Here is a 16,279-nt window from a genome sequence, read left to right on the forward strand (position 1 = left end):
CAAATGAAAAAAAAAACAGGATATGGCATATTATTTGAATATGACAGTAAATGAAGTACTGATTCATACTACATGGAGGACACTTGGAAGTCTTATGTCAGGTGAAAGAAGTCAAAAAAGCCACACATTGTATAATTCCATTCATGTCAGATGTCCAGAATAGGCAGATCCAGAGGCAAAAAAATAGATGAGTGGCTACCAGGGCCCAAGGGAAGAGGAACTGGGAGTGACTGCTAATGAGTATGGAGGCTTCCCTGATGGCTCAGTGGTAAAGAATTTGCCTGCAATGCAGGAGATGCAGGAGACACAGATTTGATCCCTGGGTCTGGAAGATCCCCTGGAGAAAGAAACGGCAACCCCACTCCAGTATTCTTGTCTGAAAAATCACATGGACAGAGGAGCCTGGTGGGCTACTGTCCAAAGAGTCAAACACAACTGAGCATGAGCACATTAATAAGTATGTAGTTTTTTTGTTTGGAGTGATGGAATGTCCTGGAATTGGATAATGATGGTTATTGCACACTTCTGCAAATATAAATAATTAAACTGTGTGCTTTAAAGTAGTGAATGTTGGGGTGTGTAAATTATATCTCAATGAAAATATATTAGTGAATTAAGACTACAAAATCTTAGAGTTGGAAGGGATTTCGGAGGTCATCAATTTCAAATTCAATCTAATATTGATAGTGCAGAGTCTTTGGTTGAGCCGACAGGGCAGCTCCTGACTGCTTTGGTTAACTCACGACCTGGCAGGGGGCTGCTGGAGGCTCTTGTCCCATCTTCACTCCATGGCCTTGAACATGGAACTCTGACTCCTCTCTATCCCTCAGTGCTACAACAGCTCCTGGGCACATACTGGCCTGTCTCATATTTGCCCAGGTCTGTTACAAGTGCGTTGTGTTCTCAGCCAGTGCTCGAAGTTAGTCATCATTTGTTCCTTTGCTCATTCATTCATATGAGAAGTCTTTATTGAAAGCCTACCACAGGCTGCATTCTGCAGCAGATGGACACAAACAGATGTTGGCTCTGCCCTCACTGAGATATGATGGTCTATGGCAACGAAGGTGGTACTAATTTTTCAGCATCAAGAGTTATTCCCAAGGACTTCTCTAGGGGTCCAGTGGTTAAGAATCTGCCTGCTAATGCAGGGGATACAGGTTCAATTCCTTATCCAGGAAGATCCCACCTGCCACAGGGCAACTCAGCTCATGCACCGCAACTACGGAAGCCCCAGTGCCTAAAGCCTGTGCTCCACAAGAGAAGCCACGGCAATGAGAAGCCCTCACACTGCATGGAGAGTAGCCCCTGCTCACTGCAGCTAAAGAATACTCTGCACACAGCAGCAAAGACCCAGCACAGCCAAAGATAAATAATTCTTTTTAAAAAAAGAATCATTCCCAGAATTTCCCCAGTGTAATCTGATGAAAAAAAGGCATTTAGGCAATTCTATAAAAGAAAGCGGTTGAGGCTGCAGGGGAGTGGGGAACAAAAGATGATGTTTAATTTTGGATGTGCTGCTTTGAGGTACTTGTGAAAGACCCAAGGGGAGATGTGGCTACATGGTTCTAGAGTCATGCTGTCCAACGTAAATGTAATGCAAGCCACGTATGTAATTGTAAGTGTTTTAGTAGCCACATGAAACTGTCAAAACAAACAGGTGAAATTAATTTTAATACTTTTTTGCTTAATCAAATATATACAAAATGGTATCATTTCAGCAGGTAGGAAATCCCACCATCTACACCAACAGAGATGGGACTTGAGGGCATTGTGCTTAATGAAATGAGCCAGACAGAGAAAGACCAGTACTGCACGGTGTCACTCAAATATGGAATCTAGAACAAAAGGTCAAACTCATAGAAACAGAGAAAGCAGAGAAGTGGTTGCCAGGGATTGGGGGGTAGGGAAATAGATAAAAGATACAATTGATGCTTTTGAACTGTGGTGTTGGAGAAGAGTCTTGAGAGTCCCGTGGACTGCAAGGAGATCCAACCAGTCCATTCTGAAGGAGATCAACCCTGGGATTTATTTGGAAGGAATGATGCTAAAGCTGGAACTCCAATAGTTTGGCTACCTCATGCGAAGAGTTGACTCATTGGAAAAGACTCTGATGCTCGGAGGGATTGGGGGCAGGAGGAGAAGGGGACGACAGAAGATGAGATGGCTGGATGGCATCACTGACTCAGTGGACACAACTCTGAGTGAACTCCAGGAGATGGTGATGGACAGGGAGGCCTGGCGTGCTGCAATTCATGGGGCTGCAAAGAATCAGACACGACTGAATGACTGAACTGAACTGAACAAATGTTCAGCTATAAGGTGAGCAAGGTCTTGAAGATTCAGTGTAAAACATGGTGATTATAAGTGATAACATCCTGTAATTGAAATTTGTTAAGACAGTAAAATTTAAATATTTGTATCCATAAAAAAGAACTATGTGAAGTGATGAATATTTTAACTAACAGGATGGTAGAATTCTTTAACATGTACACATGTATCACATCATGACGATATACATTTTCATAGTGTTATTTGTTAACTCTACCTGAATAAATCTAAGAAAAATTAATGAAAATGTGACACTTTTTTGTACTAAATCTTCTAAATCAAAAACATATTTTACATTTACAGCACATGTCAACTTGGATACTAAATTTCTATTTGAGTTGAAATGTTTGTGGTTGAAAAAGTATATTCACATATTTAAATTGTTCCAAACATAGTTAAGTTAAAAGCATTCTAATAACTGAATTGAGTATCACTTTAAAAATCTAAATAAATTAAAGGTAAACTAAGTTTAAAATTTGGTTTCTCAATGGTCCTAGCTGCCTTTCAAGCATTTAATAGCCATTTTAGTTATTATCTACTGCTGGGACAGTGCGGTTCCAGAGCTTAAGTGGGAGAACTGGCCTGCAGATTTGTCAGACTCCAGATGGGATTTGACACTAAGAGAATGAGTGAGATCACCCAGGAAGAGTATGTGGAGGGAGAGGAGGTGCTGGGCGACTTCTCTGGGCCCCTGTGGGCCTGCCACTTCTGAGACTTTAGCCACTGCTTATAATGGCTCATCATCTGGGCTTTGGGCATGGGGTGAAGGTCCTAGGCCACATCTGAAAATGGGACCACTGAGATTGTCATTGAGATGTGGATATCTGTTGCCTGAGTAGAAGAGCATGTAGATGTTTGCTAAGCCTCCTTATTTGCTGAGTCCTCTCAATCCTTTGGAGAGTTGGGTTAACTTAGTTCAAACCCTATCTCATGGCCTACAAAGGCAGGTGCTCTCCTGAGATTCCTTCAGCTTCACCATCTCCTCTAACCTACAGGACGAGTTTAGTCTCTTTATCACTTCAAGTTGTCTGGTTGGAAAGCCTGCACTCTACTGCTTTCTACAAAACCTTTTCTCACCACTGAATTGGGAGCCTCACTGATGGTTGGAGTCAGTAACAAAGCGGAGCTGTTAATGGCTTCCTTCTGAGCCCTCACCCTCTTTCCTTTAGTGTGGCTCTCTTCCTCCTCCCTCAGGGACCAACACATTGTCTGGTTTCCCCATAACGGTTCTGCAGCTTAAACTGGTTCTTGGTGTTTTCCCACAAATCCTCAACGTCTTATCAGACTTTTTCACCCAAGCAAATACAATAGCTTCCTTAAAAAGTTTAGATGAATGAAGTGACCCCTCCTTCTCCAACATGACAACTGCTTTCTGACCTGCGTCTTTCATTCTTTATCTCATCCTGTGTCATAGCTCATCCTTAGTTTCCCTATAGTGCTTGCTCACAGAAAGAGGTCAGGTTATATTTGTTTAATGACTGTCCTGTTTCCTACTTCCCATAAAACCTCCCTTTCAGTGGAGAGTTGGACTAATTGCTCCTTTGCCCATTTCATCCAGGCCACAGACAAAACCACAGCTCATTTGGTGGCTGAGGCTTACTGAAAACTTCCTTTCCTCTAGATGCAGCCAGTTTATTTAATCACATGGCAGGGTTGGCCTGAGGGTAACAATGGGCCAGGGTTGTTGGAACAGTGACTGCTGATGGCTGTGGGGTGAGGGCTTTGCCTTTCAAAATTCAGCTTGCTGTGGCCCAGGAAATTAACCTTTAAGTCTACAAACTTGCAGTAAGTGTGGTCAAGATGAGAATATTGACTTGTTTTGAGCATCATCAAGAAACAAGACATAATCTAGGTACTTTGGATGCCTAATGATGGCTGAGAAAGAGAATAAGAATTTGGGTAGCCTTTAAGGGAAAAAATCAGAGCAATGCCAACGGCGTTTGAGGCATATATAGCAAAACAAAGTGGCAGCTTGAATTGCAAAAAAAATATTTTGTTCATTCATTCATTCATTCATTCACCAGGCTAACATTTATTTAGTGATTAATGTATATCAGATACTGTTTTGATACTTGCCTCAATTCATTTAATCTTACCAATAACCTGGTAATCTAGCACTATAAGAGGGTAACTTGCTCAAGCTTATACAGCCAGTAAATGGTGGAGTCAGAAACTGAACCAAGATGTATGACTTCAGAATCTTTTGACTTAACTACCAAGTATGTGACCAGACAGTTTTCTGGCTCTCATGGATTTTATATTCTAGTAGGTGAGACAGTCAATATACATAAATAAATATTAAATGGGAAATATTATTTCAGATAATGAAAAAAGAATATTGCAGAGTAATGATATTGATGAACTGGGAAACCAGTGTGGCTCCTTTAGCTGGATGGCCAGGCGTGGCCACTCAGAAAAGATGATATTTGAACTGGAATGCTCTCACTTGATGATGAGAAGCTAGAGATGTGAAGATCTGAAAGGAGGGTGTTTCTGGCAGAAGGAATAATTTAAACAAGTCCCTAAGATGGTTTTAGTAAAACCGGTGACGCTCTGCCTCGATTCCCTTCCCGGGCCCAGGCACCTGTTCCCTAGCTGTGAATGCTGGCTGCTGTCTGCTCACAACTGTAGTTGCCCTCAGCTGGAAGAGAATGCCTGCGATCATGTCCTCCCTAGGGGGCGGGCCGCAGCCGGTGCCTGATGGACAGAGTGGTACAAGATGCTGGCCTTGCTGTAGGTGGGGCTTTGGGGTCACTTGGCTGCACCATCTCCAGTGAGACCCCAGTTCGCTTGTGTCCTTCTCATTTTCTCTTCAGCTTTCCTCTCTCTCTTTTAGTTTTGTCTTGAGATCCTTCTCTCAATAAACCACATGCACCAGAATCTCCATCACAGGCTCTCCTATGAGGAAATCCAATCCAAAACAATGTGAAAGAGCCTGGTGTCATGGAGGATGGCAAAGAAGGCCACTGTGGCGGAGGCACAGAGAGCAAGGGAGAGGGTGTTAGGGGGTGAGAATGCGGATGGGGAAGGGGATGGCTGATTGGATAAAAGCTTAGATTTCATCAAAGAACAGTGGGAAGCCTTTAGGAAGTAAGGGAAGTCTTCAAACACTCTCCTCAGTTGTGGTGCAGAGAATGAAATATGTGGATGGATGAGGCAGAGAGCCTTGCTGACCATCAGTTGCAATATTCCCTCCAAGGAATCATCATGTCTTGAATTTAAAAAGGTAATAGTGAAGAAAGTGTTGGAGAAGACTCCTGAGAGTCACTTGGACTGCAAGGAGATCCAACCAGTCCATCCTAAAGGAAATCAGTCCTGAGTGTTCATTGGAAGGACTGATATTGAAGCTGAAACTCTAATACTTCGGCCACCTGATGCAAAGAGCTGACTCATTTGAAAAGACCCAGATGCTGGGAAAGATTGAAGGCAGGAGGAGAAGGGGACAACAGAGGATGAGATGGTTGGATGGCATCACCGACTCTATGAACATGAGTTTGAGTGAACTCCAGGAGTTGGTGATGGACAGGGAGGCCTGACATGCTGCAGCCCATGGGGTCACAAAGAGTTGGACATGACTGAGCGACTGAACTGAATTGACTGACTGAAGAAAGTGAGCAGGGGCTGGATTTAGGGGATATTCTAGAAGTCAAGGTAGGATTTCCTATTAGATTGCAGCTGGCACTTAAGACATCTAGATTTATTTAGCAGTCATGCAAATAACTAGGTTTGGTGGGAACAGTACTTGCTTTATCATTAGCCCTGGAAACTCCTCAAATGAGTTGTCTTCTCTTAATTGTAGCTCCTTCATTGGTCCATGAACCTAAAAATGAACACGGTTTTGAATTAATGCAAAATGGTACTCAGGGGGAGAAGTCATGGCATTATCCAGTTGTGATTTTCTCCATGAAGTCTATGAACTAGAGCTGTTCATACCTAAGGGCGTTTGCTCTTCTTCCTCTTTCTGTGTCTTTAATAGTTACAGTGTGGCTTTGATCAGATGCTCCTTTCAGGCTGGCAGTTGCATAGCTCCCTGCTTTCTTCTGGGCAGGCGGCTTTGTCCGTGGCTTCCTGCCATGGCAGCGGCCTTGATTAAGCAAAGGCCAAGGAGCCCCGCAGCATCAGGGAGGCCAGTCCCTTCTCGCTCTCAGTTCCAAGCGGATGTGAGTGGGAAAGAAAGAAAGAGTGTGGAGTGACCGGGTGAGAATGATTGCCTTGCCCTCCAGAGAGCCTCCTGGAATATGGAATAGATTAGGACACCCGGAAGCTGTGAACACCACAGGTCATGCCGAGTGGAGCGGTGAGTGTCCCAAGGGCCCGGGCCTCCCTGATTTCAGGGTGAGGCCTGGAATTAGCGGGAGGCCCTGCCTGGGAAGTCCAGGCTCTTGGTGGAGGAAGGGAGCTTTCCTTCATTCTTTTTTGTTCAAAACAGAGACTTGTTTTTTTTCCCTTCTAGTGGGAGGTAGGACACATGTATTAGCCAAAAAATTATTAACTCTTCTTAACTTTCCTAAATCAGGGAAGAAAATGTTAGTTAGCCTCAGTGTCTTCCAGGAGCATATCACTCACACAGCTCCTTGGGGACCGGGGATTCGGTGATTGGAAAAGCAGATTCACTAACAAGAAAAGTGAGTCTTGATCACAGAGAGATGCTTAACAGACCCACAACTAATTGGAGGGATGGAGCCCACACGGACCTTTTAATTGATGGAAGTAAAGTGTTTGCAGTGTGAACAATAAGTGGAAAAGAGGTCACAGCTTTTCTTGATCCACTGTGCCCAAGCCAGACGCCCTCATCGCTTCCTGCTTCATACAGTGCCATTGTGCCTTGACTTGCAGCCAAAATAAGTACTTAACTTTCTATCTCTATATGAACAAGAAATATTTGTCTAATTTTTGGTGATGTCTTGATGTGTTATCAGTATCTTGCACAGTGTAAATTTTAAGAGACCATGAGGCAACATTTGGTGCCAAACACAGAAGTAGTTGCAAATTTGCTGCTTTGGGTCAGGATCTGGCCTTGTTTTATATCTCATACTCTTCCCTGAGCCAGGTAAAGTCATCTTTTGCTTCTACCTTTAGGCCTGTTGAGCCTCATTCTGATACCAGTTTCTAGCCTCAGTCTGATACCAGTTTCTACCCCCAGCAAAAGTCATATAAGAAGCTTCCTGAAAATTATAAAATGGCTCCATACCAGTGTTTGGCTTTAGTTAACTAGAGCTGAAGGAGTCAATGGGCCATGCCTAGCAGGACGTCAGGCAGGCAGCTAGGAGTGATGAGCAGCTGCTATGGATGTAATATGGGATTTATTAGTGAGTCCAGAAGTAGGAACATACTTTTGGGAAACACACAGTGAGGATGGGAGCCAATGAGATTCATCATGAGTTAAAGATGGACAGTGCAGTGAGTAGAGAACAGACTGAGGTTGGCATTTGGGGGGAATGATCTCCACTAATGGGCAAATAATAGGGAGAAAAACACTGAAGGATACTTCAAATGAGCAGTACACCAAGTCAGAGGGAAACCAACATCACAGAAAACCTAGGAAGAGAATGGTTCGTCTTGAGAAGTGAGAATGCTGCTGGGAATAAAACCAGGATGGGCAGCAAACCAAAGCCTTTAATTTCGTTTGAACTTTAAGATCATTTCAAGGCCAGAAGAGAGGGAGAGCCAAGTGTATGAGAAGGGGGAACAGGCTCCGCATTTATTGGTGCCTTCTCAATTTTCTGCTGGATGGACAACATCTTGTTTTATGAGAAGAGACCATCCCCAAGAAAAAGAAATTCAAAAAGGCAAAATGGTTGTCTGAGGAGGACTTACAAATAGCTGAGAAAAGAAGAGAAGCTAAAGGCAAAGGAGAAAAGGAAAGATATACCCATTTGAATGCAGAGTTCCAAAAGAATAGCAAGGAGAGATAAGAAAGCCTTCCTCAGTGATCAAGGCAAAGAAATAGAGGAAAACAATAGAATGGGAAAGACTAGAGATCTCTTCAAGAAAATAAGTGGTACCAAGGGAATCTCTCATGCAAAAATGGGATCAATAAAGGACAGAAATGGTATGGACCTAACAGAAGCAGAAGATATTAAGAAGAGGTGGCAAGAATACACAGAAGAACTATATAAAAAATATCTTCATGACCCAGATAACCATGATGGTGTGATCACTCACCTAGAGCCAAACATCCTGGAATGTGAAGTCAAGTGGTCCTTAGGAAGCATCACTTGAACAAAGCTAGTGGAGGTGATGGAATTCCATTTGAGCTATTTGAAATCCTAAAAGACAGTGCTGTGAAAGTGTTGCACTCAATATGCCAGCAAATTTGGAAAACTCAGCAGTGGCCACAGGACTGGAAAAGGTCAGTTTGCATTCCAATCCCAAAGAAAGGCAACGCCAAAGAATGTTCAAGCTGCCACACAATTGTACTCATTTCACGTACTAGCAAAGTAATGCTCAAAATCCTCCAAGCCAGGCTTCAACAGTATGTGAAATTTTCAGATATTCAAGCTGGATTTAGAAAAGGCAAAGAAACTAGAGATCAAATTGCCAACATCCACTGGGTCATCCAAAAAGCAAGAGAGTTCCAGAAAAACATCTAGTTCTGCTTCATTGACTACGCCAAAGCCTTTGACTGTGTGGACCACAACAAACTGTGGAAAATTCTTCAAGAGATGGGAATACCAGACCACTTGACCTGCCTTCTGAGAAATCTGTATGCAGGTCAAGAAGCTACGCTTAGAACTGGACATGGAACAACAGACAGGTTCCAAATAGGGAAAGGAGTACGTCAAGGCTGTATGTTGTCACCCTGCTTATTTAACTTCTATGCAGAGTACATCATGAGAAAAATTGAGCTGGATGAAGCACAAGCTGGAATCAAGATCGCCGGGAGAAATATCAATAAATTCAGATATGCAGATGACACCACCCTTATGGCAGAAAGTGAAGAGGAACAAAAGAGCCTCTTAATGAAAGTGAAAGAGGAGAGTGAAAAGTTGGCTTAAAACTCAACATTCAGAAAACAAAGATCATGGCATCTGGTCCCATCACTTCATGGCACATAGATGGGGAAACAGTGGAAACAGTAACAGACTTTATTTTCTTGGGCTCCAAAATCACTGCAGATGGTGATTGCAGCCATGAAATTAAAAGAGTCTTGCTCCTTGGAAGGGAAGTTATGACCAACCTAGACAACATATTCAAAAGCAGAGACATTACTTTGCCAACAAAGGTCCATCTAGTCAAAGCTATGGTTTTTCCGGTAGTCATGTATAGATGTGAGAGTTGGACTATAAAGAAAGCTGAGCGCCGAAGAATTGATGCTTTTGAACTGTGGTGTTGGAAAAGACTCTTGAGAGTCCCTTCGACTGCAAGGAGATCCAACCAGTCAATCCTGAAGGAAATCAGTCCTAAATATTCACTGAAAGGACTGATGCTGAATACTTTGGCCACCTGATGCAAAGAACTGATTCATCAGAAAAGACCCTGATGCTAGAAAAGATTGAAGGCAGGAGGAGAAGGGGACGACAGAGAATGAGATGGTTGGATGGCATCAGTGACTCGATGGACATGAGTTTGAGTAAACTCCGGGAGTTGGTGATGGACAGGGAGGCCTGGCTTGCTGCAGTCCATGGGGTTGCAAAGAGTCAGACAGGGCTAAGCAACTGAATTGAAGTGAAGAGAGAAGAGGGAGTAGAGTCTGGGAGAGAGACTGGTAGAGAAAGCACAGCTCAAAATTGGAGAGTGAGTGTTGCTTGTGTGTTCATTTCCTTTTGATGAGAAGATCTGAGCACAACTTGAGGATTCGAACAAGTAACCAGTGGAGAAGGAAAACAGAGACCGTGGTCATGGTAGGAGGCAGGAATAAGGGGTTAACCGGTCCATGTGGCAGGGAAAGTTTCTTCCAGATGGGCGGGAAGGACGAACGTTTGGGTGATGATCCAAAGAAAACTTAAGAAGTTTGGGAGGAAACTTGTGGGAGTTCTCATCAGATGTTCTCAATTTTCCCAGGGAAGTAGGTGGGGAGGTGATCTTTGAGAGTGAAAAGGCAGGGGATGCAGTGGACCTGGAGAACTGAAGGTGGGGAGGAAGTCTGCAGGGGTGAATTCTATGACCGGGAGGATGCAGTGGGTGATAAACAGGGTTACAGCCAGGCACCGAGCCTGGACACCAAGGTCCCCCTTCTCTGTTTACCCTGCCCTGGAACCCTTTGGTTCCATTGCTGACACGGGCCTTTACACCCTCAGAGATTTAATGAAAGGATGGGAAATAGTTAGGGGAAAGACTCAGAATTGCTTTCAAATTGTGAGGGAAGACTTTAATGAAGAGGAGAGAATTTAGAAGAAGCCTGATCTAAAAACACAGAGAAAGTCTGAGGAATAGTAAGGGATCAGATGGGCCTCATTGGGAATATATCCCTTAGTGTTGAGGGGAAACACACAGAGATTATCATTCAGTAGATTGCCTGGGTTCCTCTTTTTGCTTCATTGTACTACTGCCAGAAATTCACTTGTAATGCAGTTTAGCCAATCTTACCACTTTTTAACCTCTGATAAACAATGGATCAGGGCTATTTCAGGTTACGTGTGTTTTTCAACCATCAGTGTCATGCCCAGTAGAATGTTTTCATAGCAATATGTATACACTGAGTGCCAGAGCATTAAACCAAGTGTGGGGCCCTTCTAAGCATGGCTGCCTTTGCAACTGCTCAAGATATTGGTCCTGGAAATAATCCAAGGGCAGTGATAGAAGTTGCAGAAACCTCACCAACTTTCTCCATTTCTTACCTCTCATGACTGAGCTTTAGTTTTTGTGCATGGTCTAAGCCCTGAGCCACATTCTCCTTTAACTCCTCTTGTTAAAAAAAAAAAAAAATAGAATCAACCCAATGGACCACTGTTATGATCTGTTTCCCTGTGACTACCCTGGAAACCTGAACAGGGAGCTGGGAAGGGAATGGTATGATGGGCAGAGGCAGATATGGGTCAACCTGGGAGCTATGTCCTGGGATGGATCATGTGTTGGTTCCTAACTAATTTTTAATTCTTGCCCAGAAGTGACTTCTTATAGAACTTTTTATGAGGTATCATCTTTTAGGTTCTTTGAAAAAAAAAAAAAAACAAAAAAACAACAAACTGGCAGCTAAAGCAAGTTAATAGGACAAAGCAGTGAAGAAGGGAGAGAGAGGAGCCTGCTTTGCCATTGGGCATGTTTCCAACAGAAAGTATGTGCCCACCTTATGATGATATTTCCAGTAGAAACCGTCTCTTTTCTCTGCTTTCTGATAGACAGTATTCTAAGCCCTGACTATAACTTTTGAATTTCAATGATTAAGTTAGATAAATCTCATCTAACTTAAAAGATCTATGGTGGAGAAAGAGTTGTCCATCCTTGAAGGAGTTTTTGTAACTGCCCTGGGGAATGTATCAGGATATCCCATCAGAGTGACATTGAAGTGGCATGGACTTGAGACTCAAACAAGACCATGGCTTAGGAATGCTGAAGCCTGCTAAAAATGAGATGCAAACAGCTGTGCAAGTTCAGAGTGAGTAGGTCAGAAGCTGAAGAGAAGAAGGAGGCTTGGTGGGGAGGGGCAGCCCAACTCCTGGAGGGCATAACAGGTGATAGAAGGTTCAGGAAAGCAGCATCTGGTGAGAACTCAGAGAAAGGCAGAGCAGGGAGAGAGAGCCAGAGTCAGCTATATAAAAGCTTGGGTTACCAAGGCAACTTGTTCAGCATTTTCTCCTATTTCTTCTAAGGTATGTGGAGTCTAGTTGCCAAGCAGAGGTGGTGACTGTTGGCTGAAGTGGTAGGAAGCAGAGCAGGAGGAGGCTCTGCAGAAAAGAGTGTAAAAACGTATAATGTATAAAACATAAAAGAGTGTAGAAACTCATACCTGTGCAGTCCTTGACATTCAGTTGTTATAAAGAGGAAATGTCTGCATTTTCTATTTTTGTTCTTATAAATAAACTCTTAAAGGGCAAAGACCACTTACTCTATTCTTGTCCTTCTCTTCTAGAGGACACCATTATCATGCCCTCATTCTCTACCCCTTGCATACATGCTAAGTTGCTTCAGTCGTACCCGACTCTGTGCAACCCTGTGGACCACAGGGCTCCAGGCTCTTCTGTCCATGAGATTCTCCAGGCCAGGAAACTGGAGTGTGCTGCCATGCCCTCCTCCAAGGGATCTTCGCAACCCAGGGATTGAACCTGAGCCTCCTACATCTCTGGAATTGGCAGGGTTTTTTTTTTTTTTTTTTTTTTTTTTTTACCACTAGCACTATCTGGGAAGCCCCTTCTACCCCTTACTTAAAATTTTAATTGGGATATAGTTGCTTTACAGTGTTGTGTTTCTGCTGTATGATGAAGTGAAACAGCTATATGTGTACGTATATCCAGTCTCTCTTGGACCTCCCTCCCACCCCAACCCCCATCAACCCATCAAGGTCACCACAGAGCACTGAGCTGAGCCCCCTGTGCTATACAACACATTTGAGGCATAGTTTGGATACAGTAAAACACACAAATTTGAAGTCTATAGTTTGTTGAATTTCTGTGTCTCTAGATACCTTTGTAACCACCACTTGGATCAAGATGGAGAACACTTCTGTTCCTCCATAAAGTTCATTTGGATCCTGTTCCCAGTTACTATTTACCCCTCTTAAACCAGGAGAAACCAGTATTCTGAATTTTACACGTAGGCAGTGGTTCTGCCTTTCCTTGAACTTCATGCATGTTATTTTTATCCTCTCTGTGCTCATCCCAGTGATGTGAATGCTGAATTTGTGGGCTTGATTGAATCACAGAAAAAAACCCCCAGCATCTTAATCAAAAGAGCTGTGGAAGCCTGGTGATGTTAGTAAAAGGACGGATTTTTACCAGTTATGCATCACATAATCTAGAACAAGTGGCTTTCCGAGTCTCAGATTCTTCATCTGTAAGGAGAGGGTCATAATTCTTTTCTTTGTCTCTGAAACGTAAATTCAGCATGAATCAAATATTTAAGGCAGACTATTTGGCATTTGGGGCTATGGTATTTTTTGGAGAGCATTAATTTAGATGTTACATAAACACATATATAAACTCTAAGATGCATTAGAAAATGTGATATTAAAGGTATTAAGGTGTTGAGTAATTGCAGTCCTGGACATTTCTATCTGTGGATGCCTCTGTGTAAACGGGTTTCTCCTCAGTCATTCCAATGGTGTATGTCTGAGTGCAATGTGGTTATTACATGAAGTCTCCACTCTTCTGGAACCTTCTCTTACATGCCTCTGGTCTTTACAAAGTGATCATTAACTTCCAGGTGGCCTCCCATTCTGACTCCGGCAATGGGCCAATTTCTTGATTCTATCTCACAATGTAACTTCCAAAGTAAATGTCTATTAAGCCTTTGTGTAAACATTCCAGGCCTGTAGCAAAATCAACTGAACATAAATCACCCAACGAAAAGGGTTTAGGAAAATGTGTAAGTTTGAAAAATGAAACAGTACAGTGCAGTTTCCTTGCGGATCTCTGGCCTCAGTTACCTCAACCAAGATTTCTCTGGTCTACATCACAGTTCATCCTCAGAGGTGGTGGTTTTCAGTTACTCCAATGGGCTTTGCCCAAATATAGAGAAAACAAGCCCTCTGCATATAAAGCCACCAAGATGCCTATTTGGAAATGGGCTTAACCGACTTTCTAAATAAAAGCCAGAGTGTACCATTTCCTCATCACTGACTGTGTCTTTTGCACATTTAGAAGGTTTGGCTAGAAAACAGCGTGGTTGCAATATGTTTAATTGTTTTGCTTTGGTATTCCTTCTTTATTTAGAAATGGATGATGGATGAAACTTTTTGCTTTCATATTGAATACATTGATTTTGGAGTTTTTTCCTTTGGAACTTTTTTTTCCCCCTTTGGAAAGAAGGATAATAAGATGAAATGAAAGCCCTGCCTGAAGGGATGAGGGGGAGCAAAGGAAGGGTATTTGATGAAGTTAAGGAACTTGGCTTGAGTGGTGCCCTGGGGGGCTCAGGTGTGCCTTATATCTTTCAAGAGTAAACTTGTCAACTTGATAAGACTTCATTTCAGTTCAGTTCAGTAGCTCAGTCGTGTCCGACTCTTTGTGACCCCATGATCACAGCACCCCAGGCCTCCCTGTCCATCATCAACTCCCGGAGTTCACTCAAACTCACGTCCATCGAGTCAGTGATGCCATCCAGCCATCTCATCCTCTGTCGTCCCCTTCTCCTCCTGCCCCCAATTCCTCCCAGCATCACAGTCTTTTCCAATGAGTCCACTTATCACATGAGGTGGCCAAAGTACTGGAGTTTCAGCTTTAGCATCATTCCTTCCAAAGAAATCCCAGGGCTGATCTCCTTCAGAATGGACTGGTTGGATCTCCTCACAGTCCAAAGGACTCTCAAGAGTCTTCCCCAACACCACAGTTCAAAAGCATCAATTTTTCAGCGCTCAGCCTTCTTCACAGTCCAACTCTCACATCCATACATGACCACTGGAAACACCATAGCCTTGACTAGATGGACCTTAGTCATCAAAGTAATGTCTCTGCTTTTTAATATGCTATCTAGGTTGGTCATAACTTTTCTTCTAGGGAGTAAGCATCTTTTAATTTCCTGGCTGCAGTCACCATCTGCAGTGATTTTGGAGCCCAGAAAAATAAAGTCTGACACTTTTCCCACTGTTTCCCCATCTATTTCCCATGAAGTGATGGGACCAGATGCCATGATCTTCGTTTTCTGAATGTTGAGCTTTAAGCCAACTTTTTCGCTCTCCACTTTCACTTTCATCAAGAGGCTCTTTAGCTCCTCTTCACTTTCTGCCATAAGGGTGGTGTCATCTGCATATCTGAGGTTATTGATATTTCTCCTGGCAATCTTGATTCCAGCTTGTGTTTCTTCCAGCCTAGTGTTTTGCATGATGTACTCTGCATAGAAGTTAAATAAGCAGGGTGACAATATACAGCCTTGACGTACTCCTTTTCCTATTTGGAACCAGTCTCTTGTTCCATGTCCAGTTCTAACTGTTGTTTCCTGACCTGCATACAGGTTTCTCAAGAGGCAGGTCAGGTGGTCTGGTATTCCCATCTCTTTCAGAATTTTCCACAGTTTATTGCGATCCACACAGTCAAAGGCTTTGGCATAGTCAATAAAGCAGAAATAGATTTTTTTCTGGAACTCTCTTGCTTTTTCGATGATCCAGCAGATGTTGGCAATTTGATCTCTGGTTCCTCTGCCTTTTCTAAAACCAGCTTGAACATCTGGAAGTTCATGGTTCACATATTGCTGAAGCCTCCAAACTATACTTTTTCTAAAAATATGATTCCCAAAAATATTTGTGGAGCTATTCCTGTGCAGAGGAATCAACCTATTTGAAGACAGTAATTTTCAAATAGGTTATCACATTTTCAGAGAAGAGCATTTCAGCTCAGAGAACGTTTTCTTTTCCACATACCTAGCAGGCTCTAAAGCAATATCATGACTTTGAACAAGCTCCAGGAGATAGCGAAGGGCAGGGAAGCCTGGCATGCTTCAGTTCATGGGGTCGCAAAGAGTCAGACATGACTTAGTGATTGAAAAACAACAACAAAATAGATTGTCAACCTTTCCTGTTGAAAACAAGTGCAGAAGGAAATACTCACCAAAAAGGATTTTGATATTATGTAGGGGATGTTGTAAAGTTTGATAACCTTGGGACAAGGAATCATCATCTGTATTCTTCTCCAGAAGATGATCTGGGAGATGTTTTTGGCGGAGCACATTTGACTTTGGTTCTGTCTGGTGCACAAGTCAAATCACTCTGAGACATGCATTCTCTCCTGTAGTCACTGATGTCACTGCCTGACTCACAGTCCTTTGGCCATGCTGGAGGTCACTTGCAGATGGCTCTAGTCTATGCCAAAACTTCCTGCATCTCTAAGCCCACTGCATCTGGTCCTGCAGGGCTGCTCTT

General features: G+C 43.0%; 1 long non-coding RNA gene across 3 annotated transcripts in view; it reads left to right on the forward strand.

The window, feature by feature from the left end:
* Positions 1-6,457: 6,457 nt before the first annotated feature.
* Positions 6,458-16,279, forward strand: part of LOC132657604 (uncharacterized) — a 371,918-nt gene continuing 362,096 nt past the window's right edge. For all 3 annotated transcript variants that reach the window (XR_009596011.1, XR_009596012.1, XR_009596010.1), the window contains exon 1: positions 6,458-6,625. This is a non-coding gene — a long non-coding RNA (uncharacterized LOC132657604). The remainder of the gene's footprint in view (positions 6,626-16,279) is intronic.

Source organism: Ovis aries, chromosome 13 (assembly GCF_016772045.2).
Source record: "Ovis aries strain OAR_USU_Benz2616 breed Rambouillet chromosome 13, ARS-UI_Ramb_v3.0, whole genome shotgun sequence".
In the NCBI taxonomy this organism is placed as follows: domain Eukaryota; kingdom Metazoa; phylum Chordata; class Mammalia; order Artiodactyla; family Bovidae; genus Ovis; species Ovis aries.